The sequence below is a fragment of the Camelina sativa genome, chromosome 19 (genome assembly GCF_030686135.1).
Source record: "Camelina sativa cultivar CO46 ecotype springtype chromosome 19, ASM3068613v1".
Lineage (NCBI taxonomy): Eukaryota > Viridiplantae > Streptophyta > Magnoliopsida > Brassicales > Brassicaceae > Camelina > Camelina sativa.
The window spans coordinates 13,035,075-13,061,522 of NC_141898.1; the positions used below are offsets into that span (position 1 = coordinate 13,035,075).

A 26,448-nucleotide genomic window follows, 5' to 3' on the forward strand; every position below is an offset into this window, starting at 1 on the left:
TTGGTAAAGTTTAAGCATTTTTCATTTAATCTCTATTTTTATATTATTATGAAAATTAAAACAATATATTTTATCTTGATTATGATGTGGTGATGCTTGTAATGTCTCAAAAATAGATAATATTTATTTCTGTATATATTACTGGTATTAGCTGTAAAAAAAAAAGACCAAAAATAGCTCTAATTAATAAAATGAATAATTTAGTCCTCAATATATAGAATAAGTCTTTATAAAATAGCTCGTAAATAATTTATTGTGTCTCTTATGAGGGCGTTGATGCATACATTTGTCAAACTAATACAATGAACTACCATGAATTTTTTTTATCCTTGAGAACTTTTAGAGATAAGTATGAAATATTCCTCAAATGGAAAAATTCAATTTCTATAAAAATAAAGGTTGGTAGGAAATATAGTACTTAGAATGGCTTATAATGATAAATGATTCCATTTGTAATACACGCCTGTATAAATAAAAGGAAGCTGTTCTACTCTTAAGCATCAGTTTTATCTCTTGGTAATCAAATCTTTTGAGAAAATGGTGAGAAGTAACAAAGGCCGTCAAAAGATAGAGATGAAAAAAATAAAAAACGAGAGCATTCTTCAGGTGACTTTCTCCAAAAGAAGGTTTGGTCTCTTCGAGAAAGCCAGTGAGCTTTGCACATTGTGTGGTGCATAGATTTTGATGATTGTGTTCTCTCCCGGTGGGAAAGCGTTTTCTTTGGGCCATCCTGGTGTTAGAGAACTAATTCATAATTTTCTAAACGTTAACCACAATTCTCTCATTCCTCACCAACCAAACTACAATCTACAGCTTGCTGAATCTCGTCCGGATAGAAATATACAATATCTCAACGAGATGCTCACTCAGGTAAAACATAATTATATTTTATTATCTAAAATGTTCATATGCATAAACCATATAATGATTGAATCTCATTAATCCAGGTGCTGGCCAGACCGGAGAATGCGAAACATAATAGAATGACATTGGACATGGTGAGACAATCCAGAGAAGAAAAAGGAAAAAGTTGATATGAAAAATATGTGAAAGAACTCGACCTGAATGAAACCAACAATCTGATATGTGCTCTTCAAGATGTGAAGAAGACGTTTGTAAGTGAGATGTCTGATTATCCTCAATTGAATGTTTCTCATCAGATTTAAATGGGCGAAAGTTTTTTCTTTGGTGGTGGTCGTAATGTTGATGTTGGCGGCATTGATCAGTTTGATCAAAGAGTGAATACATTCAGCTATAATCCAGTCATGGATTTTCCTTACCAGACACCATTTTTTGGATACAACAATGATGGAGTTATCGGTCTGGGATACAACATGAACTACATGTCAAGTTACAACTTCAACGAGAGATACTAGAGTCTGAAGCTAGAAGAGCAGCTTTGATATTGAAATCAGCCTAATTTTTCTTGTGTCTTGAGACTTGATTTTATTTTTCCTTTACATTCAGTATGTTGGCTGCTTGTATTCATTGTCAATTTAAGAACAAAGATAGTGAGAATAATCTACAATACTGATATGTCTATATTTTGTCTCTCCTTAGCATATATTGATCATTCATTTAGCTAGGATAACTCATTGGTTTGCATCATTTTCTAGTCCTTTCTATACACTTTGCATGTCTAGGTAGTTCTTGCATCATTCTTGCATACATTGTGCATTTCGGAGTATTTCAGGTATTTAGTAGACGTTGGAAGCGCATCTGATCGAGCCATGCTCTCCAGAGGTCCGATCGAGCCACTCTCACTTGCCACGCTTTCCAGAGGTCCGACCGAGCCACTCTCACTCGCCACGCTCTCCAGAGGTCCGACCGAGCCATTCTCACTCGCCATGCACTCCAGAGGTCCGACTGAGCCACTTTCACTCGCCATGCTCTCCAAAGGTCTGACCGAGCCACTCTCACTCGCCATGCACCCCAGAGGTCCGACCGAGCCACTCTCACTCGCCACCCTCTCCAGCGGTCCGACCAAGCCACTCTCACTCGCCACGCACTCCAGCTACTGGTTGCACATTGACCAAATCGCGCATGTCAGGAAGGCACTCCATCTTACACGCTTCAGGAGATTCCCAAACCGACTCTTCACCTTGTCGTTTTAAGTTTTAGGGATTTACATGTTTTTACTATAAATACGTTTTCTTAAGTCTTGGCTTGGGACATCTTATCTTTTATCTCGTTTTAGTTCTTTTCGTTAAGGTTTGACGTAGCCACCAAAAAAACGTTCTAAGACTTGTAATCCGACATCTCCGAGTTTGTTCAGTTTTTGCACTTGATTTCTTTTACAAAGTTGTTCTTCTCATTTTTATCTATCTTACTATGCTTGATTCAATGTTTTCTGGGTTTGCTTTCTTGATTATGACTTTCGGATCTGACTAGTGTGATAGTTCTTGAGGATGGGATAGATTAGGTGGAGGATCTTAGTATGTAGGGTGTTTAAGCTTGATTTGTATGAAACCCTTCTGGACTAGAGTTAGAAATACTAGTTTCTCTCTGATCAATTGGAACTAGGTCTTAGACACTTCCGCACCCAAAAGATGTTTGATGAAATGTCTGACCAACTAATGCTAGAGACTTACGTTCGTAGCCTAAGAGATTAGTTGTCTAGGATGTTTGTTGACATGAATGAACTGGTTCGTCATGCCTGCTTAACCATGTTTCTCTAGCGAGAGCTAGGTTTGGAAGTGTTTGAGTATGAGTAGCTTCTGCCAAGAGATTGGATTAGCTAAGTCATGATGTTCATTGTCTAGAGATAGTTTGTTTGTGGCATGTTAAACACTCTGTAGACTAGGAGACTCCACCGACATCAATTACTCCCATCCTTAGGACTTCTTTCTTCCTGATTTTTATTGCATTCCTGAGACTGTTTCTTATCTTGCGGTTTTGTTCGTGTTTAGACTCGTTTCTGTTTTCATTCATTTTCGCTTCTTGTCATACATTCTCGTTTCTAGTCCTAGAACACATTTCCGTTTTGCATTATGATCATTCTAGGATTGTTAGATAAAAACACTCTCTTAGAATTGGCTTGAATTGTGAAATATTGATTGCATCTTGAGTGACTAGCATCATCCCATTTGGATTGACACCTTAAGTACTACAACTACATAAGGTTAACTGAACCTGCTAGGATACACAAATCCTAGTATCAATATGGCACCGTTGCCATTTGGGATTCGTTTTGCTACATTTGAGATTTCAAGTTTTGCAAGATTAAGTTCTGTTACACTTATCATTCTGTGTATTGACTTGTTTTGGTTGTCTGCTTGTTTGTTTTGCCTCTCAGGAACCTGTTGATTGCAACCTTGCATGCACACCAGATCTAGAGGAACTCAGAATCTCCTTCCTGCTATTGACGACATCAATCGGCTACAAAGACCACGCCCAGGTCGTCTTCTTGCCGATCATCACACACCCATCACTATGGACGCTCCTAATGGACCAAATCCGAGACCGCGAAACATTGGTGCTGGCGATGCACCAAACACTCATACTCAGCGTGCTGGAATCGTCCCTCCCGCCATGCTGAACAAAAAATTTGAGATCAAAAGTGGTCTGATCTCCATGATCCAAGGGAACAGGTTTCACGGGTTGCCTATGGAGGATCCACTCGATCACCTCGACGAGTTCGACCGTCTGTGCAGTCTCACCAAGATCAATGTAGTGAGTGAGGATGGTTTCAAGTTGCGACTCTTCCCATTCTCCCTGGGAGATAAAGCTCATCAATGGGAGAAAAACATTCCCAAGGGCTCCATCACCACTTGGGATGACTGCAAGAAAGCATTCTTGGCGAAGTTCTTCTCCAATGCCAGAACTGCACGTCTCAGGAATGACATCTCTGGTTTTACTCAGAAGAGCTCAGAATCACTCTGTGAAGCCCGAGAGCGTTTCAAGGGTTACCAGAGCCAGTGTCATCACCATGGGTTCAGCAACGAGTCACTGCTGAGCACACTATACCGTGGTGTACTTCCAAAAATCCGCATTCTGCTTGACACTGCCTCTAACGGAAATTTCCTGAACAAAGAAGTGGATAAAGGATGGCAACTAGTTGAGAATCTCGCCCAGTCTGACGGCAACTACAATGAAGTTTTTGACCGCACAGTTAGAGGCGACGCTGGGTCTGAGGAGAAGTACAAGAGGGACCTTAAGAATGTCAATGACAAGCTTGACCGCCTCTTGCTCAGTCAGCAGCACACTGTCCATTTCGTAGCTGAGGATGACCCTTTCCAAGTTCAAGATGGGGAGGGTGAGCAATCTGACGAGATCAACTACGTCTAGAATCAAGGTGGTTACAACAAGGGTTACAACCCCTATAAGACAAACCCCAATTTGTCTTACAGGAGTACCAATGTTGCAAATCCCCAGGATCAAGTGTACCCTCCTCAGCAGCAACAACAAGGTAACCAAAAACCTTTTGTGCCTTACAATCTAGGATTCGTGCCTAAACAACATTTACAGCAATGTTACCAAGCTCCTTCAGGACCACCGCCAGGATTTGCACCTCAACAAGTTCAGCCTACTCACGCTCCTGATCAAGAAATGAAGCACATGATGCAATTACTTCTTCAGGGTCAAGCTAGCGGTTCTCTGGAAACTGCCAAGAAGTTTGCTGAACTCAGTCAACGAATGGAGTATTCATACAATGATCTGAATGTCAAGTTTGAAGCTCTTAACTCCAAGATGAAGTATATGGAAGGAAAGACTACTTCTAGTTCTACCCCAACACCTGGCCAACTACCTGGAAAAGCAGTTCAAAACCCCAAGGACTATGCTACTATCCATGCCATCACCATCCAAGCTGTAGATGTACGGCTCACTGAGGACAATGAGAGTTTAGATGGGGAGGATTTTCTTTAAGATGAAGTTCAAATAAAGGATCCCGTCGAGGTGCTTAAGGATCCAATTGAGTCAGCCAAGCAATCTGATCCTCAAGCTACTAACCAACCCGCTGCTCCCAAGGATAAACCTGTGAGATTCATTCCTCCACCATACAAGCCACCTCCACCATTTCTAGTGAGGTTTAAGAAGTAGCTTACTGAGAAGTATAAAGCTCTGTTAGAAAAACAAGTCAAGGAGATAGAACTTAGGATGCATTTGCTTGATGCATTTGCACTTGTGCCTCAATATCAAAACTTTTTAACTGATTTGGTAACAGAAAGGACCAAAGGGAAGGAGGAGATAGATAAAGGAGCTCAAGCTAAGGCTCTGGAAGATGAGAGAGTAGTACATGTCATAGGTGGAGTTATTAATGAATGCAAGGTTGTTACTCAGAAGATGATTATCCCAAAGAAGCTAAAGGACCCTGGTTCTTTCACCTTGCCTTGTTCTCTAGGTCCATTGGCCTTCATAGAGTGCCTATGTGACCTTGGTGCTTCAGTCAGCCTCATGCCAATCTCTGTAGCTCTGAGGCTAGGATTGAACAAATACAAGTCATGAAACCTCTGCTTAATATTGGCTGATAGGACAACTAGACTGCCTCATGGTCTACTAGAGAACCTGCCCATCAAAATTGGACAAGCTGAGATTCCTACTGACTTTGTGGTGCTGGAAATGGATGAAGAACCTAAAGATCTACTAATCCTGGGAAGACCTTTCTTAGCTACAGCTAAAGCAGTCATTGATGTCAAGAAGGGGATGATTGATCTCAATCTAGGCAAAAACTTCAAGATGAAGTTTGATATCAAGGATTCTAAGAAAAAACCAACTATTGATGGGCAGACCTTCGTGATTGAAGAGAAAGATCAGAAAGCTGGGTTTGACATCTTTGAGAGTGTGAATGAGGCAGACACTGTGGTTTTGGTAACCAAAGAGAAAACTCAAAGTTTCACTCGACCATTCTTCAACTCGAGTGCAGTCGTCACCCTCCCTAAGCGTCAAGGACTGCTTCCTAAACCTCACCAACCGCAAGAGTCAAGTCCTCCGGCGCTTGACAGTTTGTATGACCTCCAAAATACTAAGATTCTAAGGGATTCAGTGAAAGATTTAACATCTATGGTGAAGGAGATGAGTGGGAAAATCAAGAAGCTCCAAGGTACAATGAAAAGTTCTCCTCCAAGGAAATTAAGGAAGAGGTTTGGGATAATGAAGAAGAGCAGTTCATTTGTTGTTGAACCTAGGGCAGAATGTTAAAGAGTATCTGGCTAGACATGACATTCTAGAGAGGTCTCTGGAGCCTCTCTATGACCCTTCTAAAGCATAAGAAGTATGCAAAGTCAAGCTCAGACACTTTAAACAAGCTCACTTGGGAGGAAGTCCCAAAGGTATCATTGTAAATTTTTTTTTTTAGGATCCTTGTGTTTTTTATTTTTGTTTTTAGTTTTCTTGTGTTCAGGAGTCTTCAGAAGGGAGTATGAGCAACAGAGATAGGGGATACAAATAAAAGAAAGTTTTGTCCACTCTCATCGCACACTCGAGCCGACATCCTCTTACTTGTTCATCACCGCGTCTATCGAGCCATGGTCCGACTACCTCAACCGAGCCACATTCCGACTACCTCTCTTGAGCCACTGACGACTCCCGCTCGAGCCCACGTCAGAGCATGCACAGAGTTGAGCAGCAGATCAGGGATTATCAGCCCACAGAGGTGATTGTGCTAGTATCGGATCATGGTGAGTCCAGAGTTGACGACATGCAGTGCGACAAGCAACCAAACGTGTACACGCAAGCGGTTGAGCAGCAGGTCGACCAAACCACTGAGGTCACCCTTGCAGATCCAGACCAAGGCGAAGGACAAAGTCAGTATCACACTCCACCTTGGGCGAGCACCGACTCCTTCTTCTACTACTGAGGTACTCCTACCCTACTTTTATATATATCATTTCATTCATGCATTGTTTGTGTTGTGATTCTTAACTCCTCCTGCAAATTTTTCTTACACAAGGGACTGTGTAATTTAAGTTTGGGGGAGGGTTTGAGATGATGTATCTGATGTTGTGTCTTGTGATTCTTATTTCAAATTTTTGCATCATATCATGTTTGAATCTGCATCCATATATTTGCATAGAAAAACCATAAAAATTTGAAAAAAAATTCGAAAATTTCCACAAAAAAAAAAACAGAGTGTTCATGTAGCTTATACTTGCATATTAGGATTGAGTCTAGTGTTATTTAGGGTTTTTGCATTTAGCATAGGGGTTGATGATGATTGTAACCTTGGTAGCATGCTGGATTCAATAGGATAGGATCAAGGCCCTTGTTATTAGCTCTTTGATGCATGTTGATTGAATTTGAAAATGTAAGATTGAAGCATGTTTTGAATTGACGTCATTCCCTATCTACCTGAACCTAATCCTGACTTGCAATTATCTTGTTATGCATTGAAGTTGAACTCATGGATACCATATACATACTTGGATTGTCTTTCACATTTTTTTTACCACCCTTGTCAATCCAAGTAGCTGATTCCCATTTTTGGAACAGTTCCCTGCACCCTTAACCAACCGTTCTTTCAAGCCAATTGTATTCTTGAGTGTCAGGCCTTTTCCGAGTTGAGCTTGTTAGAAAGTGTTAGGTTATAACCGACAAGAGTAGGATCTTGTGTAGTTCTAGTTCGCGTTATCCGGACCAGTAGGACTAGGTGAGAACTCGATATTGGGTATTGGGTATGGATTTGTGCAGAAAGGTGAAGAGTAAAAAGAAAGTAAAGGGTAGAAAGTCTTTAGGAGGGGGATGCGTTTTTAAGGTTTACAAGTCTAGTAAAGGATTTGGGTTGAGCAAAATAATGAGTTATTGGTTCTGGGCATAAAATGAAAAGATTAGACAAAGAAAAGAAAGTAAAATGTTTAAGATGTCTAGAGTCCTTAGAAGAAAAGAAAAATAACCTTACTGATAATAAAGATTTCGCAATCCGCTAGAATGATAAGAAGTGAACTCCTCCTAAGACCAAGTGTAAAGAATGAAAGAATGGGTTTGAGATGAAGTTTCTGATGAAGGGTAGAGATAGGACCAACTTCGGTTTGGAATGTTCTTTGGGTAGACAGGGCTATGCTCTTGTATGTATCAGTTGGTTTCAACCTTTAGCCTTCTCCTAAGCTCAACTCCCTTTCGTGAGAGAACCTTGTTCTGTATTGATAAAACCTTTTGAGAAGGAGACCATCTTTGCCTCTGACCTTTTACCCTAGCCAAATGAGTTCAATGACGTTGCTTAGCTTGATTCACGGTTCTTTGTTAATGAATGTTAAAGGGAGTGGTTGATAGGATTGCATGTGTAGATTAAAGAAATAAAGTTCCTTCATCATGCATCATAGAACTAAAAACAAGGACCTTGAATCTAACTATTTTATTTAGCAGGTTTTAGGTTATGAGACCCCATCTTCACACCTCTCTTCCATACTCTATTCTTGATTTCTTGCTTGAGGGCAAGCAAAGAATAAGTTTGGGGGAGTTGATTTGTCTATATTTTGTCTCTCCTTAGCATATATTTATCATTCATTTAGCTAGGATAACTCATTGGTTTGCATCATTTCCTAGTCCTTTCTATACACTTTGCATATCTAGGTAGTTATTGCATCATTCTTGCATACATTGTGCATTTCGGAGTATTTCAGGTATTTAGGAGACGTTGGAAGCGAATCTGATCAAGCCACGCTCTCCAGAGGTCTCACCGAGCCACTCTCACTCGCCACGCTCTCCGGAGGTCCGACCGAGCCACTCTCACTCGCCATGCTCTCCAAAGGACCGACCGAGCCACTCTCACTCGCCACGCACCCCAGAGGTCCGACCAAGCCACTCTCACTCGCCACGTTCTCCAGAGGTCCGACCGAGCCACTCTCACTCACCACGCACCCCAGAGGTCCGACCGAGCCACTCTCACCCGCCACGCTCTCCAGTGGTCCGACCGAGCCACTGTCACTCGCCACGCACCCCAGAGGTCCGACCGAGCCAATCTCACCCGCCACGCTCTCCAGTGGTCCGATCGAGCCACTCTCACTCGCCACACACTCCAGCTACTGGTTGCACACCGACCAAATCGCACATGTCAGGAAGGCACTCCATTTTACACGCTTCAGGAGATTCCCAAACCGACTCTTCACCTTGTCGTTTTAAGTTTTAGGGATATACATGTTTTTACTATAAATACGTTTTCTTAAGTCTTGGCTGGGGAGATCTCATCTTTTATCTCGTTTTAGTTCTTTTCGTTAAGGTTTGACGTAGCCACCAAAAAAAACGTTTTGAGACTTGTAATCCGACATCTCCGAGTTTATTCAGTTTTTGCACTAGATTTCTTTTACAAAGTTGTTCTTCTCATTTTTATCTATCTTACTATGCTTGATTCAATGTTTTCTGGGTTTGCTTTCTTGATTATGAATTTCGGATCTGAGTAGTGTGATAGTTCTTGAGGATGGGATAGATTAGGTGGAGGATCTTAGTATGTAGGGTGTTTAAGCTTGATTTGTATGAAACCCTTCTGGACTAGAGTTAGAAATACTAGTTTCTCTCTGATCAATTGGAACTAGGTCTTAGACACTTCCGCACCCAAAAGGTGTTTGATGAAATGTCTGACCAACTAATGCTAGAGACTTACGTTCGTAGCCTAAGAGATTAGTTGTCTAGGATGTTTGTTGACGTGAATGAACTGGTTCGTCATGCCTGCTTAACCATGTTTCTCTAGCGAGAGCTAGGTTTGGAAGTGTTTGAGTATGAGTAGCTTATGCCAATAGATTGGATTAGCTAAGCCGTGATGTTCATTGTCTAGGGATAGTTTGTTTGTGGCATGTTAAACACTATGTAGACTAGGAGACTCCACCGACATCAATTACTCCCATCCTTAGGACTTCTTTCTTCCTTATTTTTATTGCATTCCTGAGACTGTTTCTTATCTTGCGGTTTTGTTCGTGTTTAGACTCGTTTCTGTTTTCATTCATTTACGCTTCTTGTCATACATTCTCGTTTCTAGTTCTAGAAAACATTTCCGTTTTGCATTCTGATCATTCTAGGATTGTTAGATAAAAACACTCTCTTAGAATTGGCTTGACTTGTGAAATCTTGATTGCATCTTGAGTGACTAGCATCATCCCATTTGGATTGACACCTTAAGTACTACAACTACATAAGGTGAATTGAACCTGCTAGGATACACAAAAATCCTAGTATCAAATACTTGAGTAGAAATAACATTATTTATATCTTATGAATGTTGATTTTGACAAACATAATTCACTATCATTAGGAACATTAACTCTAGTAAATTGTACATATATATCTTGAAAATTTTGTGCCCATAACTCAAAACTTATGAAATTTTAAATTTCCTTTAGTTCAGTTTTCTTTGAATTTAATTAATTAAGCATTTTTCATATATTTGTTTTGGTAAAGTTTGAGCATTTTTCATTTAATCTCTATTTTTATATTATTATGAAAATTAAAACAGTATATTTTATCGTTATTATGATGTGGTGATGCTAGTAATGTCTCAAAAATATATAATATTTGTTTCTGTATATATTACTTGTATAAGCTGTAAAAAGACCAAAAATAGCTCTAATTAATAAAATGAATAATTTTTTCCCAATATATAGAATAAGCCTTTATAAAATAGCTCGTAAATAATTTATTGTATCTCTTATGGGGGCGTTGATGCTTACATTTGTCAAACTAATACAATGAACTACCATGAATTTTTTTATCCATGAGAAATTTTAGAGATAAGTATGAAATATTCCTCAAATGGAAAAATTCAATTTCGATAAAAATAAAGGTTGGTAGGAAATATAGTACTTAGAATGACTTATAATGATAAATGATTCCATTTGTAATACACGCCTGTATTAATAAAAGGAAGCTGTTCTACTCTTAAGCATCAATTTTATCTCTTGGTAATCAAATCTTTTGAGAAAATGGTGAGAAGTAACAAAGCTCGTCAAAAGATAGAGATGAAAAAAATAAAAAATGAGAGCAACCTTCAGGTGCCTTTCTCCAAAAGAAGGTTTGGTCTCTTCAAGAAAGCCAGTGTGCTTTGCACATTGTGTGGTGCAGAGATTTTGATGATTGTGTTCTCTTCCGGTGGGAAAGCGTTTTCTTTTGGCCATCCTGGTGTTAGAGAACTAATTCATCGTTTTCTAAACGTTATCCACAATTCTCTCATTCCTCACCAACCAAACTACAATCTACAGCTTGTTGAATCTCGTCCGGATAGAAATATACAATATCTCAACAAGATTCTCACTCAAGTAAAACATAATTATATTTTATTATCTAAAATGTTCATATGCATAAACCATATAATGATTGAATCTCATTAATCCAGGTGCTGGCCAGATAGGAGACGGAGAAACATAATAGAATGACATTGGACATGGTGAGACAATCCAGAGAAGAAAGAGGAAAAAGTTGGTATGAAAAAGATGTGAAATAACTCGACCTAAATGAAACCGACAATCTGATATGTGCTCTTGAAGATGTGAAGAAAACTTTTGTAAGTGAGATGTCTGATTATCCTCAATTGAATGTTTCTCATCAAAGTTACATGGGAGAAAGTTTTGTCTTTGGTGGTGGTCGTAATGTTGATGTTGGCGGCATTGATCTGTTTGATCAAAGAGTGAATACATTCAGCTATAATCCAGTCATGGATTTTCCTTACCATACACCATTTTTTGGATACAACAATGATGGAGTTATCAGTCCGGGATACAACATGAACTACATGTTAAGTTACAACTTCAACGAGAGATACTAGAGTCTGACGCTAGAAGAGCAGCTTTGATATTGAAATCATCCTAACTTTTCTTGTGTCGTGAGACTTGATTTTATTTTTCCTTTACATTCAGTATGTTGGCTGCTTGTATTCATTGTCGATTTAAGAACAAAGATAGTGAGAAAAATCTACAATACTTGAGTAGAAATAATATTATTTATATCTTATGAATGTTGATTTTGACAAACATAATTCAATATCTTTAGGAACATTAACTCTAGTAAATTGTACATATATATCTTGAAAATTTTGTGCCCATAGCTCAAAACTTATGAAATTTTAAATTTCCTTTAGTTCATTTTTCTTTGAATTTAATTAATTAAGCATTTTTCATATATTTGTTTTGGTAAAGTTTGAGCATTTTTCATTTAATCTCTATTTTTATATTATTATGAAAATTAAAACAGTATATTTTATCTTTATTATGATGTGGTGATGCTAGTAATGTCTCAAAAATATATAATATTTGTTTCTGTATATATTACTTGTATAAGCTGTAAAAAGACCAAAAATAGCTCTAATTAATAAAATGAATAATTTTTTCCCAATATATAGAATAAGCCTTTATAAAATAGCTCGTAAATAATTTATTGTATCTCTTATGGGGGCGTTGATGCATACATTTGTCAAACTAATACAATGAACTACCATGAATTTTTTTATCCTTGAGAAATTTTAGAGATAAGTATGAAATATTCCTCAAATGGAAAAATTCAATTTCGATAAAAATAAAGGTTGGTAGGAAATATAGTACTTAGAATGACTTATAATGATAAATGATTCCATTTGTAATACACGCCTGTATAAATAAAAGGAAGCTGTTCTACTCTTAAGCATCAGTTTTATCTCTTGGTAATCAACTCTTTTGAGAAAATGGTGAGAAGTAATAAAGGTCGTCAAAAGATAGAGATGAAAAAAAATAAAAAACGAGAGCAACCTTCAGGTGACTTTCTCCAAAAGAAGGTTTGGTCTCTTCAAGAAAGCCAGAGTGCTTTGCACATTGTGTGGTGCAGAGATTTTGATGATTGTGTTCTCTTCCGGTGGGAAAGCGTTTTCTTTTGGCCATCCTGGTGTTAGAGAACTAATTCATCGTTTTCTAAACGTTAACCACAATTCTCTCATTCCTCACCAACCAAACTACAATCTACAGCTTGTTGAATCTCGTCCGGATAGAAATATACAATATCTCAACGAGATGCTCACTCAGGTAAAACATAATTATATTTTATTATCTAAAATGTTCATATGCATAAACCATATAATGATTGAATCTCATTAATCCAGGTGCTGGCCAGACAGGAGAAGGAGAAACATAATAGAATGACATTGGACATGGTGAGACAATCCAGAGAAGAAAGAGGAAAAAGTTGGTATGAAAAAGATGTGAAATAACTCGACCTAAATGAAACCGACAATCTGATATGTGCTCTTCAAGATGTGAAGAAAACGTTTGTAAGTGAGATGTCTGATTATCCTCAATTGAATGTTTCTCATCAAAGTTACATGGGAGAAAGTTTTGTCTTTAGTGGTGGTCGTAATGTTGATGTTGGCGGCATTGATCTGTTTGATCAAAGAGTGAATACATTCAGCTATAATCCAGTCATGGATTTTCCTTACCAGACACCATTTTTTGGATACAACAATGATGGAGTTATTGATACTAAGATGACGTGCTGTTCTAGATTGGAGAAAAATTTGGCCAAGAATGCTTTCTTGCAACCATCCTAGGTGGTGATTGATCCCTTGGGGAGGTTTTTCTCCCATTGATGAGCTTTGTCTCCCAGGGAGAATGGGAAGAGGCGCAACTTTTAACCATCCTCAGTCACGCCGTTGATCTTGGTGAGACTGCACAGGCGGTCGAACTCGTCCAAGTGGTCGAGTGGATCCTCCATAGGCAACCCGTGAAACTTGTTTCCTTGGATCATGGAGATCAGACAACTCTTGATTTCGAAGTTGTTGTTCTGCACGACGGGAGGGACGATTCCAGCACAGTGAGTATGAGTGTTCGGTGCATCCCCAACACCAATGTTTCGCGGTCCCGGATGTGGTCCATTCGGTTGTTCCATTGTGACGAGTGCGGGATGATCAATGCGTTGACGAGCTTGTCGTGGTCTTTGTAACCGGTTGATATCGTCGATAGTAGGAAGGAGGTTATGATGTCCTCTTGATCTGGTGTGCATGAAACGTTGCAATCAACAGGTTCCTGAGATGCAAAACAAACAAGCAGACATCCAAAACAAGTCAGTACTCAGAATGATAAGTGGGATAGAACTTAATCTTGCAAAACTTGAAATCTTAAATGTAACAAAACAATTCCCAAATGGCAACAGCGCCAAATTGATACTAAGATTTTTGTGTGTCTCCTAGTAGGTTCAATTAACCTTATGCAATTGTAGTACTTAAGGTGTCAATCCAAATGAGATGTTGCTACCACTCAAGATGCAATCAAGAAATCACAAGTTAAGCCAATTCAAAAAGAGTGTTTTTATGTCTAACAATCCTGGAGTGATCAAAATGCAAAACGGAAATGAGTCACAGAACTAGAAACGAAAATGTATGACAAGAAGCGAACAAGAATAAGTGGAACCGAAAACGATTCTAAGCATGAACAAACGAAACAGTCTTAGGAATGTAATATCAATCAAAAAGATAAAAGTCCTAAGGATGGGAGTAATTGATGTCGGTGGATTCTCCTAGTCTACAGAGTGTTTAACATACGACAAGCAAACTATCCCTAAACAATGAACATCACTACTTAGCTAATCCAATCTCTTGGCAAAAGCTACTCAGACTCAACCACTTCCATACCTAGCTCTCGCTAGAGAAACATGATCAAGCATGGCATGAAAAACAAGTTCATTCACGTCAACAAACTTTCTAGACAACTAATCTATTAGGCTAGGAACGTAAGTCTCTGGCACTAGTTGGTCAGACATTTCATCGAACACCTTTTGGGTGCGGAAATGTCTAAAACCTAGTTCCAATTGATCAGAGAGAAACAAGTATTTCTAACTCTAGTCCAGAAAGGAATCATACAAATCAAAGCTTAAACACTCTACATCCTAAGATCCTCCACCTAATATATCCCATCCTCAAGAACTACTACACTACTCAGATCCGAAAATCATCATCAAGGATGCAAACATAGAAAACATTGAAACAAGCATAGTAAGATAGAGAAATATAAGATGAACAACTTTGTAGAAGGAATCAAATGCAAAATCTCAATAAATCTCCACGATATCAGAATACAAGTCTCAGAACGTATTTTTGTGGCTAGGTTAAAAACATTATGGGAAGACAAACAATACGAGATAAAAGATTCCCCTCAACAAAGACTTAACAAAATGTATATATAGTAGTCCAACATGGAAAGCCCTAAAACTTAAAACGACAAGGTAAAGCGTCGGTTTGGTAATCTCCTGAAGCGTGTGAAACCAAACGTCTTTCTTCCCGTCATGTGTGATCGAGTCCGTGCGCGTCGAATGGAATGCGTGGCAGGGGAGCATGGCTCGATCAGACAAGCTGAAACGCGTGGTGGGGGAGCATGTCTCGATCAGACAAGCTGGAGTGCGTGGCGGGGGAGCATGGCTCGATCAAACAAGCTGGAGTGCGTGGCGGGGGAGCATGGCTCGAGCGTGGTGTATACGCATTCACTTTTATCATGAAAGATATGTTGTGAAGCTCCAGAATCCACAACCCAAGCATTAATAGCAATAGCGTTGCTTAACAGAACAGACATAAGGCCTAACATTTCCGGAAAAAGAACATAGGATAGAGGGGTAAAGCTTACCGGAAATGGGGCAAACTGTTGAAGAAGAAGGTTTGGAAACTGAGACAGAGTGAACTTCAGGGTTGGTGATGGTGCTTGAAGACTGAAGCTTGGTGCTGAGGTATGACATAAGCTGTTGGATCTGTGTTAGAGTAAGATCATCAGACGAAGCACTGAGAGTTTCTGAACTTTCACCGATTGCTACATTGGCCAAAGCAGGCGTAGGAACTTGATACTAAGATTTTTGTGTCTCCTAGTAGGTTCAATTAACCTTATGCAGTTGTAATACTTAAGGTGTCAATCCATTTGGGAAACTTTACTAACAATTAAGATGCAATCAAGAAATCACAAGTCAAGCCAATTCAAATAGAGTGTTTGTCTAACAGTCCTAGAATGATGACAATACAAAAACGGAAATGAGTCACAGAACTAGAAACGAGAATGCATGACGAGAAACTAAAATGAATGAAAACGGAGACGAGTCTAAGCATGAACTAAAAATCAAGAAACGAAACAGTCTCAGGAATGTAATAAAAAATCAGAAAGAAATAAGTCCTAAGGATGGGAGTAATTGATGTCGGTGGAGTATCCTAGTCTATAGAGTGTTTAACATACCACAAGCAAACTATCCCTAAACGATGAACATCACAACTTAGCTAATCCAATCTCTTGACAGAAGCTACTCAAACTCAACCACTTCCAAACCTAGCTCTCGCTAGAGAAACACGATCAAGCATGGCATGAAAAACAAGTTCATTCACGTCAACAAACATCCTAGACAACTAATCTATTAGGCTAGGAACGTAAGTCTCTGGCACTAGTTGGTCAGACATTTCATCAAACACCTTTTGGGTGTGGAAATGTCTCGAACCTAGTTCCAATTGATCAGAGAGAAACTAGTAATTCTAACACTAGTCCAAAAGGGAATCATACAAATCAAGCTTAAACACTCTACATCCTAGGATCCTCCACCTAATCTATCACATCCCCAAGAACTCTAGCACTACTCAGATCCGGAAATCATCACCAAAGACATAAATCCAGAAAATATTGAACAAAGCATAATAAGATAGACAAGAATGAGATGAACAACTTTGCAGAAGAAATCAAATGCAAAAACTAAACGGATTAAAAGATATATGGATACAAAGTCTCAAACGTTTTAGGTGGCTAGCTAGAACCTTAAGAACAAAACGAGAATAAAAGATAAGATGTCCTAAACCAAGACTTAACAAAATGTATATATAGTAAAAACGTGTGAATCCCTAAAACTTAAAACGACAAGATAGAGCGTCGGTTCGGGAGTCTCCTGAAGCATGTCAGACGGAGCGTCTTCCTGGCATGCGTGATTTCGTCCGTGCGCATCCAGTGGCTCGATTGGTGTGAGTAGGAGTGGGTCGAGCCGTGCGAGTGAAAATGGCTCGAGCATGGTCGGTGAAAGTGGCTCGAGCTCGGTACGCATCTACTAAAACGATGATAACTCTTGAACCACACCTCCGATTAGCTTCAAATAAACGGCATTGGAAAGATGACTAAATTATCTACAACTTTGATGAAGACGTCAAAAGCTGAATCACTAGACCGGTTGCTCGAGTGATGGATCGATTGAGTGGTCCGACTGGTGCCCTGAGAGTGGCTCGATTGCGTAGGTTGAGAGTGGCTCGATTGTGGAGGTTGAGAGTGGCTCGATTGTGGAGGTTGAGAGTGGCTCGATTGTGGCAGCTGAGAGTGGCTCGATCGTGTGCGTCTCCGACGTCTCCTAAACACCTGAAATACTTCGAAATGCACAATGCATGCAAGGATGATGCAAAAACTTCCTAAATATGCAAAGTGTATAAAAAGAGGTTCTAAAATGATGAAATACGACTAGTTATCCTAGCTAAATGCATGACAAATACATGCTAAGGAGATGCAAAATATAGACATATCAACTCCCCCAAACTTATTCTTTGCTTGCCCTCATGCAAACAATCAAGAACAAAGCGTGGAAGAGAGGTGTGAAGATGGGGTCTCAGAACCTAAAACATGTTGAATAGAGTAGTTAGAATCAAGGTCCTTGTTTTTAGTTATATGATGCATGGTGAAGGTCCTATCAATCACTCCCTTTAACATTTATTAACAGAGAACCGTGAATCAAGCTATGCAATGTCGTTGAACTCATTTGGCTAGGGTTAAAGGTCAGAGACATAGATGGTCTCCTTCTCCAGTGGTTTTATCAATACAGAACAAGGTTCTCTCACGAAAAGGAGTTGAGCTTAAGAGAAGGCTAAAGGTTGAAACCAACTGATGCATACAAGAGCAGCGCCCTGTCTACCCAAAGAACATTCCAAATCGAAGTTGGTCCTATCTCTACCCTTCATCAGAAACTTCATCTCAAACCCATTCTTTCATTCTTTAGACTCGGTCTTAGGAGGAGTTCAATTCTTATCATTCTAGCGGATTGGGAAATCCTTATTATCAGTAAGGTTCTTTCTTTTTTTTTTTTTTTTCTTCTAAGGACTCTAGAAACAATTACTCTTTTTACTTTGCTCAACCCATATCCTTTACTAGACTTGTAAACTTTGAAAACACATCTCCCTCCTTAAGACTTTCTACCCTTTACTTTTCTGCACAAATCCATACCCAATACCCAAAATCGAGTTCTCACCTAGTCCTACTAGTCCAGATAACGCGAACTAGAACTACACAGGATCCTACTCTTGTTGGTTAAAACCTAACACTTTCTAACAAGCTCAACTCGGAAAAAGGCCTGACACTCAAGAATATAATTGGCTTGAAAGAAAGGTTGGTTAAGGGTGCGGGGAACTGGTCCAAAGATGGGAATTAGCTACTTGGATTAACAAGTATGGTAAAAAGGAGAAAGATAATTCAAGCATGTATGTGGTATCCATGAGTTCAATTTCAATGCATAACATGATAATTGCAAGTCAGGATTAGGTTCAGGTAGATAGGGAATGATATCAATTCAAAACATGCTTCAATCTTACAATTTCAAGTTCAATCAACATGCATCAAAGAACTAATAACAAGGGCCTTGATCATATCCTATTGAATTCAACATGCTAACAAGATTACAATCATCATCAACCCCTATGCTAAATGCACCAACCCTATATGAAAAACGCTGGACTCGATCCTAATATGCAAATGCAAACTACATAAACACTCAGTTTTTGTGGAAAATTTAGATTTTTTTTTTTTTTTTTTTTTTTTTTTTTTTTTAAATATGTAAATAAATGAATGCAGACTCAAACATGATATGATACAAAAATTGAAATAAGAATCACAAAACACAACATCAAATACATCATCTCAAACCCTCCTCCAAACTTAAATTACACAGTCTCCTGTGTAAGAAAAATTTGCAGGAGGGAAGGTAGGAGTACCTCAGTAGTAGAAGAAGTCCGTACTCGCCCAAGGAGAGGCGTGAAACTGACTCTGTCCTTCGCCTTGTTCGGGATCCGCGAATGTGATCTCAGCTGTTTGGTCGGCTTGCTGCTCAGCCGCTTGCGTGTTCTGATACATGTTTGGTTGCTCGTCACACTGCATGTCATCGACTCTAGACCCGCCATGGTGTGATACCAACACAACAAACTTGGTAGGCTGATAATCACCCTGATGTTCAACTCGCTGCTCAACCTCAATCTCAACCTCATGCTCATCTCGAGCTGCAGAACGACGCGTGGATCACCGACTAGAGGAGGCTCTGGAACCTCAAGAAACACGTCTCTGTCTCTCCCTAGACTCGTGTGACGAGTGGCGTGAAGTAGTGGGTGAAGGTTGATGCTCCCGTGGCGCATATGAAGATTGACGTGCTGGAGAGGGAACCAGAGATAGTTTTCGCTCGATTATCGCAGAGGCGCGTCCCGACATGGGTCTGGTGTCCTCGGGGATAGACCTAGGGACAGCGGTAGTGGAAGTCAAGAAGCTAAACTTACGCATGAAGTTCGTCATAGTCTTGGTGAAACTGCTGAACACCTTGTCTCTGGCCTTCCCCCATCGCTGAAGCTGGTTGAGGTGTTGATGAGCTGCTCTGACCCCCTTAGCCATTCTTGGATCTGAGTACTCCTCGAAGTAGAACTGCTATGGGCGGTACTCCTCGGTGTCTTTTTTCATTGGCTTGGCCTCTGCTTCCGCAACGTCTACATGCTCCTCCTCAGCTTCAGAATTGTATAGGGTATCCGCGGGAGGGATGAACTCGATAAGCTCACCCCCTAAGATCGTAGTTAACTCGATGCGAGGGAGGAGTAATCTCGAAGGACCAACAGCAGGGTGCACAAACTTGTAGAGCAACCGTCCATGCCTCAAACCCCGCTCCAGAGTGCGCAACTGCCGCAGGTTGTTCACGTCGATCCAGCATGGTGAGTGTGGCTCGGATAGTAATGGAACACCAGCTGCCTCAAGAAACCAAGTCGCCACGCCACCCATAGACATCATTCCGGGCGAGTGGTTGTTGTTAAGTCTCGAGACCCAAGTCTTGTATGACATCATGTAGTTGAGGAGGTAGAGCGAGACGGAAATGTCAGACGTGTCACCTTGCAGCTCGGTGCCGTCCTTTGCCGTGAATGAGAGTCCTTTGAGCGCTAGATCAATCATCTAGAGCTCACCGTTCGTGATGTATCCCTTAATCTCCTTGGCATAGAATGCATTGGCCACCGCCTTCTGGAAGGAATGCAACACTGGGCTTCTCTGGTTCAGCGCCTTCGTTTTCGACGAAGTGAATGTAGGCGTGCTCCCAATCGTTGCCCATAGTGCTGATAATTTGTGCCTATCGAACTGCGGCATAGTCCCCGTTCCGCCGGGAAATCCAAAGATCTCTTCGATGGTTCTAAAAGTGAGGGTGTAGAACTCCCCATGAACGCGGAATGTAATGTACCCCAGCCCTCCATCAAACATCATGCCTGGCTCATCCGCGTATAAGTGCATCTCCAAAGTAGAGAGGAACTGGATAGTCTCCTCTTTGTATCCATTCTTAGGGGTGTTCATGAGTCGCTCCAAATGGCATCGCTAGTAGTTCCATCGTCTCAGGATGCGGATATCTTGTTCCACTAAATTCACACTGTTGGAAAAGCTCGTAGTACTCCTTGGGAGTCAACTTCGTCTGGGTAGATTTCCGTCTTACAGATTTCCTGGGAGCCTGTTCTGAGCGCGACTCAGGTTCCTCCTGTTCGTAATCACTGCCTTCCTCTCTTGAGTTAGAAGCTTGTGCCGGTCTCTTCCCACGAATTTTGCTCTTTGTGAGCGAATTGGCCGGTCTGCTTGACCCTGCTGCTTGGCCTGAACCCCAACCAACTCCGCCGACCATGTTTTTCATTGCTAAGAAACGTTTCGTCATAGACTTAGGCGATGAGCGTTCTCCTGCATTACAGCCATAGGCATCTCTCATTTCCTCTATTAGCTCAGCACTCTTTCGGCTCCGCTGAGACATCATAAACTCAAAGCTAAGCGTTAATATGTTAGTGCACAAATGACAAAAGCAATTATGAAGTTGTAAAACTTGAAAGTGCAAGGAGAGGATTATCCGATAGAGTGGATGACAAGATGGTGGTCAGCTCGATTTGTTTAGCGGAGGAGAGAATCAAGAGTGGCTCGATTGTGTTCGAATGGACGAGCGTTGAATATAGCTCGATTGAGGGTTTGAGAACGGCTCGATTGAGGGAGGCTTCAATGGCTCGATTGGCGGTGTGAGAACAGCTCGATTGAGCTGTGCGAACGGTTCGAGTGTTTCGGTGTGCGGTGACTCGAGCAAAGGTGTGTTGTGCAGGTCGAGTCGTGTGTTGCAGAGAAGAGAGGGCGATTCGATTGAGGATTCGATTGACGACGTGAGGGGCAGCAACGACAACGGCTCGATTGGTTAGTGGAGATGGGTGACGAGAGTGTTGGATCGAGTAAAGGTAGACCACGGTAATCGAGCGGTGTCGTAAGTGTGATACTGGGCTGGCTCGATTGGTGCGTCGAGATGTGTGGAACGTCTCGAGTGTAACGGTGACGATGGAGGCTAAGGCGGGACTTCGACGGTGCACGGCTCGATTGAGTGGTTGGGAAGGTCGGTTCGAGTGGTGTTGTTGAAGATGGCTCGATTGAGTTCGACAGATGCCGGCTCGACTGAGTGGGGGAGGGCGATGATGGCTCGAGTGGACACGGATGCTGGTGGTCGAGTTAGAGGAGGGTGACTCGAATAGGACGGTCCAGCGAGGGTCGAGTCGTGATGGTGCGACTCGAAGGAGACGGCGAGATGCTAGTTCGATGGGTCAAGTCGCGTAAAGAGAGGGCGCGGTGATGACGGAACTGGCTCTAGTGGGGGCGTGTCGGATCGGGTGAGCACTGGTGATGCGAGTTAGGTGAGGAAAGAGGGTGAGGTGAGGGTTTGTTTGCTTTGTTGAAGTGAAGGGTGAGGGAGAGGTTTATTAAGTAGAGAGAGAGCGTGGCAAGTGGGGTGATGGGAGAGGAGACATAAAGATGAAATGTTTGGTGAAAGGGGGCAAGAGAGATGGGGTGAGTTGATATGAGAGTTGAAAACTCACGTGGTGAGTGAGAAAAAGTAAGGAGTGGACTGTAATAAAGATTCCCTCTTTTAATTTTCTTCTGTAAACCTCAATATACCCGGCTTTACTTCAATCTCACTCTTTTGACTGCATTTTTTATGTTGCTTGAACTCATTTCTGTAGAATTCTGGACACAAGAAAACCAAAAACAAAAAATTAAAAACACAAAGATCCTAAAAAATATTTACAGTGATACCTTTGGGACTTCCTCCCAAATGAGCTTGTTTAAAGTCCCTAGCTTGACTTTTTAGCTTTTTATGCCTTTTGGGGTTCATAGAGGAACACAGAAGACCCCTCTGGTCGGACTTGATCAGCTAAATATTTCTTGACTCTCTGACCATTTACAGTGAACTCGCTACCATCCTTGTTCAGAAGAGTGATGGCTCCGAATGGCAGAACTTCCTTGACGTCAAAAGGTCCAGACCACCTTGACTTAAGCTTTCTAGGAAATAACTTATGTTTGGAGTTGAAAAGCAAAACCTGATCTCCAGTCTTGAGCTCCTTGACAACAATTTTCTTATCATGAAAATTCTTGGTTCTTTTTTTGTAAATCTTTGAGCTCTCATAGGCATCAAGTCGGATTTCTTCCAACTCATGTAGATCAAGAGTTCTCTTAGTTTGAGCTGTATCAATATCCAAGTTCAGCAACTTGATAGCCCAAAGCGCCTTGTACTCAACCTCCACAGGGAGATGACATGCTTTACGATATACCAACTGGAATGGTGTTCTGCATATTGGCGTCATGAACGCTGTTCTGTACGCCCAGAGAGTCTCGTCCAGCTTGACAGACAAATCTTTCTTCGAAACCCCGACAATCCTTGACAGAATACCCTTGATTTGATTGTTCGAAACTTCAACCTGTCCGCTGGTCTGAGGGTGATACGCAGTAGACACCTTGTGCTTGACACCGTATTTCTTCAGCATGCTTTCAAACACCTTGTTGATGAAGTGAGTTCCACCGTCACTGATCACTACTCTGGATATCCCATACCTTGGAAAAATTATACTTTTGAACAGCTTCAGAACAACCTCGTGATCATTGGTAGGACTGGCAATGGCTTCAACCCACTTAGAAACATAATCAACTGCCACCAGAATATAGACATTACCATTTGATGGAGGGTTGAAAGGTCCCATGAAGTCTATGCCCCAAACATCAAATATCTCTACTTCTAGGATTGGATTATGAGGCATCTCGTTCCTCCTTGTGATGTTGCCCATCCTCTGATGAGCATCACACTTGGTGTTGAAGCTATGAGCGTCCTTGAATAAGGTTGGCCACTAGAGACCCGATTGAAGAACTTTCTGAGCCGTCTTGAACGTGGCAAAGTGACCTCCATAAGTGGAGCCGTGACAGTGCTCAACCACTCCCTGTACTTCTCCTTCTGCTATGCTTCTTCTGAACAGACCGTCAGAACCTCTCTTGTACAGATAGGGTTCATCCCAGAAGTAGTGGTTGACCTCTCTGAAAAACTTTTTCTTCCTGTAGGGATCCATGTCATCATGAACTTCTCCACAGACCTTGTAATTTACGACATCTGCATACCATGGTACAGTCTCAGAAGTGATCGACATGCATCTGATTCTGAGGTTCTCAACTCCTGTGTCATGCATTCGCTCACAAACCTGGGCGACCAGAAGTTGTTCCTCAGGCATTGAGTCATCAATTGGAACAACATCTTCAATCCCCATTCTTGACAAGTGATCTGCAACTCCGTTCTCTATGCCTTTCTTGTCAACTATCTCCATGTCAAACTCTTGAAGTAGCAGAATCCATCTCAGCAGTCTCGGCTTGGTATCCTTCTTTGAATAGATGTGTCTCAAAGCAGCATGGTCGGTATACACTATGACCTTCGAACCCACAAGGTAACTCCTGAATTTTTCAAATGCAAACACAACTGCTAGGAGCTCCTTCTCTGTGGTAGCATACCTTCCTTGAGTCTCGTCCAAGATGCGACTTGCGTAGTAGATGACATGAAGCTTCTTGTCAATACGCTATCCCAGAACAGCTCCAACTGTGAAGTCTGAAGCATCACACATGATCTCAAAAGGGTGATCCCAATTTGGAGCTTGTACTATGGGTACTGAAACCAACGCCTCCTTGATCTTGCTGAAGGCTTCCAAACATGCCGCATTGAATTCGAACTCAACCTCCTTGCACATCAACCTTGTTAGTGGTCTTGCAATTTTTGAGAAGTCCTTGATGAATCTTCTATAAACCCAGCATGTCCCAAAAAACTTCTGATGTCCTTCATTGTCTTAGGCGGTTGAAGCTGAACCATGACCTCAATCTTAGCTTTGTCAACTTCAATTCCTTTCTCAGAAATTTTGTGTCCCAGAACGATCCCAGAACGATCCCTTCTTCAACCATGAAGTGGCACTTTTCCCAGTTCAGCACCAGGTTTGTCTCCTCACAACGCGTCAATACCCTGCACAGATTTAACAAACCGGAGGAGAAAGTGGAACCGTATACAGAGAAGTCATCCATAAACAGTTCCACTGACTCCTCAATCAAATCCGAGAAAATTGATGTCATGCACCTTTGAAAGGTGGCAGGAGCATTGCACAAACCAAATGGCATGCGTCTGTAGGCAAAAGTGCCATAAGGACAAGTAAATGTTGTTTTTTCCTCATCATTTGGGTGGATAGGGATTTGAAAGAATCTACTATACCCATCAAGGAAACAGTAATAAGGATGACTAGCTAGTCTCTCCAACATTTGATCAATGAAAGGCAGAGGAAAATGATCTTTCCTAGAAACAGCATTCAACTTCCTATAATCAATGCACATCCTATGTCCTGTGATGGTCCTAGTTGGGATTAACTCATTTTTTTCGTTTTTTATCACAGTTATGCCTCCCTTCTTAGGTACACAGTGCACTGGAGATACCCAAGTACTATCAGAGATAGGATAAATAACTCCAGCTTCAAGCAGTTTTAAAATTTCTTTCTTTACTACTTCCTTCAGGTTAGGATTCAATCTCCTTTGGGGTTCAATGCTAGCATAAGACTCATTTTCAAGATTGATCCTATGTGTGCAAAGACTAGGTGAGATTCCCATGATATCATCTAAAGAATAACCTATAGCCTTTCTATATTTCTTAAGCTCAGTTACTAGCAACCCCAATTCATCATCACTCAACCTAGCATTCACTATGACAGGATCGAATCGGTTCCCAGAAAAACGTACCTGAGCCCGGAGGGGAGAGTTTTGAGTTCTACCTTTGGAGCTTTTAGTTCCGACCAGTCGTCAGCATGGGAGTCTGGAGTGACCACGGTCGAGTGGGAGGGGTGCAACTCGATCGAGCGGGACGTCCGTGTCTCGAGTCGAGTCTTGTCGTCGATCGAGTGGGAGATATCACGTTCTGAATTCTCTGTCTCAACTGCACGTACCTCCTCTGCGTCAGATAGCTGATAGAGTTCCTCTGATCCATCCGTTTCTCTATGGGAATCTAGCAGATTCTTGTAACAAGTGGTCTCCTCATGCAGAAACCCTTCTTCTCCACCCTTGGTCAAAGCAGTCTTGAGATGATCCTCCTCAGCTAATTCCTCCAACAACTCATCAGCCAATTTATCCATCTCTTCAATGTAGAAGACTTGTCCTCCTATCGTTGGCTTCTTCAAGGTATCCTTGATGTCAAACTTCATAGTGAAGTCGTCGCCCAGATTGAGGTCAATCTTGCCATTTCTGACATCAATGATGGCTCCAGCATTCGCCAGGAATGGTCTTCCTAAGATAAGAGGATCTTTTGGTTCTTCATCCATCTCTAGAACCACAAAGTCGGTTGGCACTTCCACATCTCTGATCCTGACAGGTAAGTCCTCTAAAATACCATGTGGAAGTCTCACTGATCTATCTGCAAGGATGAGGGAGATGTTGCAACCCTTAAACCTTGTAAGACCCAACCTCTTAGCCACAGAGAATGGCATCAGATTAACTGAAGCGCCAAGGTCACATAGACACCTATCGAACGACATATGTCCAAGGGAGCAAGGTAGAATGAATGATCCAGGATCCTTGAGCTTCGTGGGTACAATCTTCTTCTGGATGATTGCACTGCACTCAAGACTTAGAACCACCATGCCTTGAACTTCTTTTGATCTCTCCATTACTAGGTCCTTGAGGAATTTCTGGTAGTGAGGAACAAGTGCGAATGCATCCAGCAATGGCATCCTCAACTGAATCTCCTTGACTTGTTGTTCGAACATAACTTTGTATTTCTCAGTAAGTTGCTTCTTAAACCTCACCGGGAATGGTAGAGGAGGCTTGTATGGTGGATGTATGAATCTCGCAGGTTTGTCATCAGGAAAAGCAGGTTCCTTAACAGCTTCAGGTTCGGGCTACTTCACTGGCTTGATTGGATCTTTGACTGCTTCGACTGGGTTCTCCATCTGAGCGTCATCCTGAACAAAATCCTCCCCATCTAATT

General features: G+C 41.3%; 1 non-coding gene and 3 pseudogenes across 1 annotated transcript; 3 read left to right on the forward strand and 1 right to left on the reverse strand.

The window, feature by feature from the left end:
* The first annotated feature begins 537 nt into the window (after window positions 1-537).
* On the forward strand, window positions 538-1,376 carry LOC104767801 (agamous-like MADS-box protein AGL62 pseudogene; annotated as a pseudogene).
* Window positions 1,377-3,828: 2,452 nt separating this feature from the next.
* On the reverse strand, window positions 3,829-3,935 carry LOC147920495 (small nucleolar RNA R71). The gene has a single exon (XR_015591897.1). It is a non-coding gene; the product is annotated as a small nucleolar RNA R71 (small nucleolar RNA).
* Window positions 3,936-10,844: 6,909 nt separating this feature from the next.
* LOC104767802 (agamous-like MADS-box protein AGL62 pseudogene) lies at window positions 10,845-11,683 on the forward strand (annotated as a pseudogene).
* An 891-nt stretch (window positions 11,684-12,574) lies between these two features.
* LOC104707088 (agamous-like MADS-box protein AGL62 pseudogene) lies at window positions 12,575-15,474 on the forward strand (annotated as a pseudogene).
* The last annotated feature ends 10,974 nt before the right edge of the window (window positions 15,475-26,448 follow it).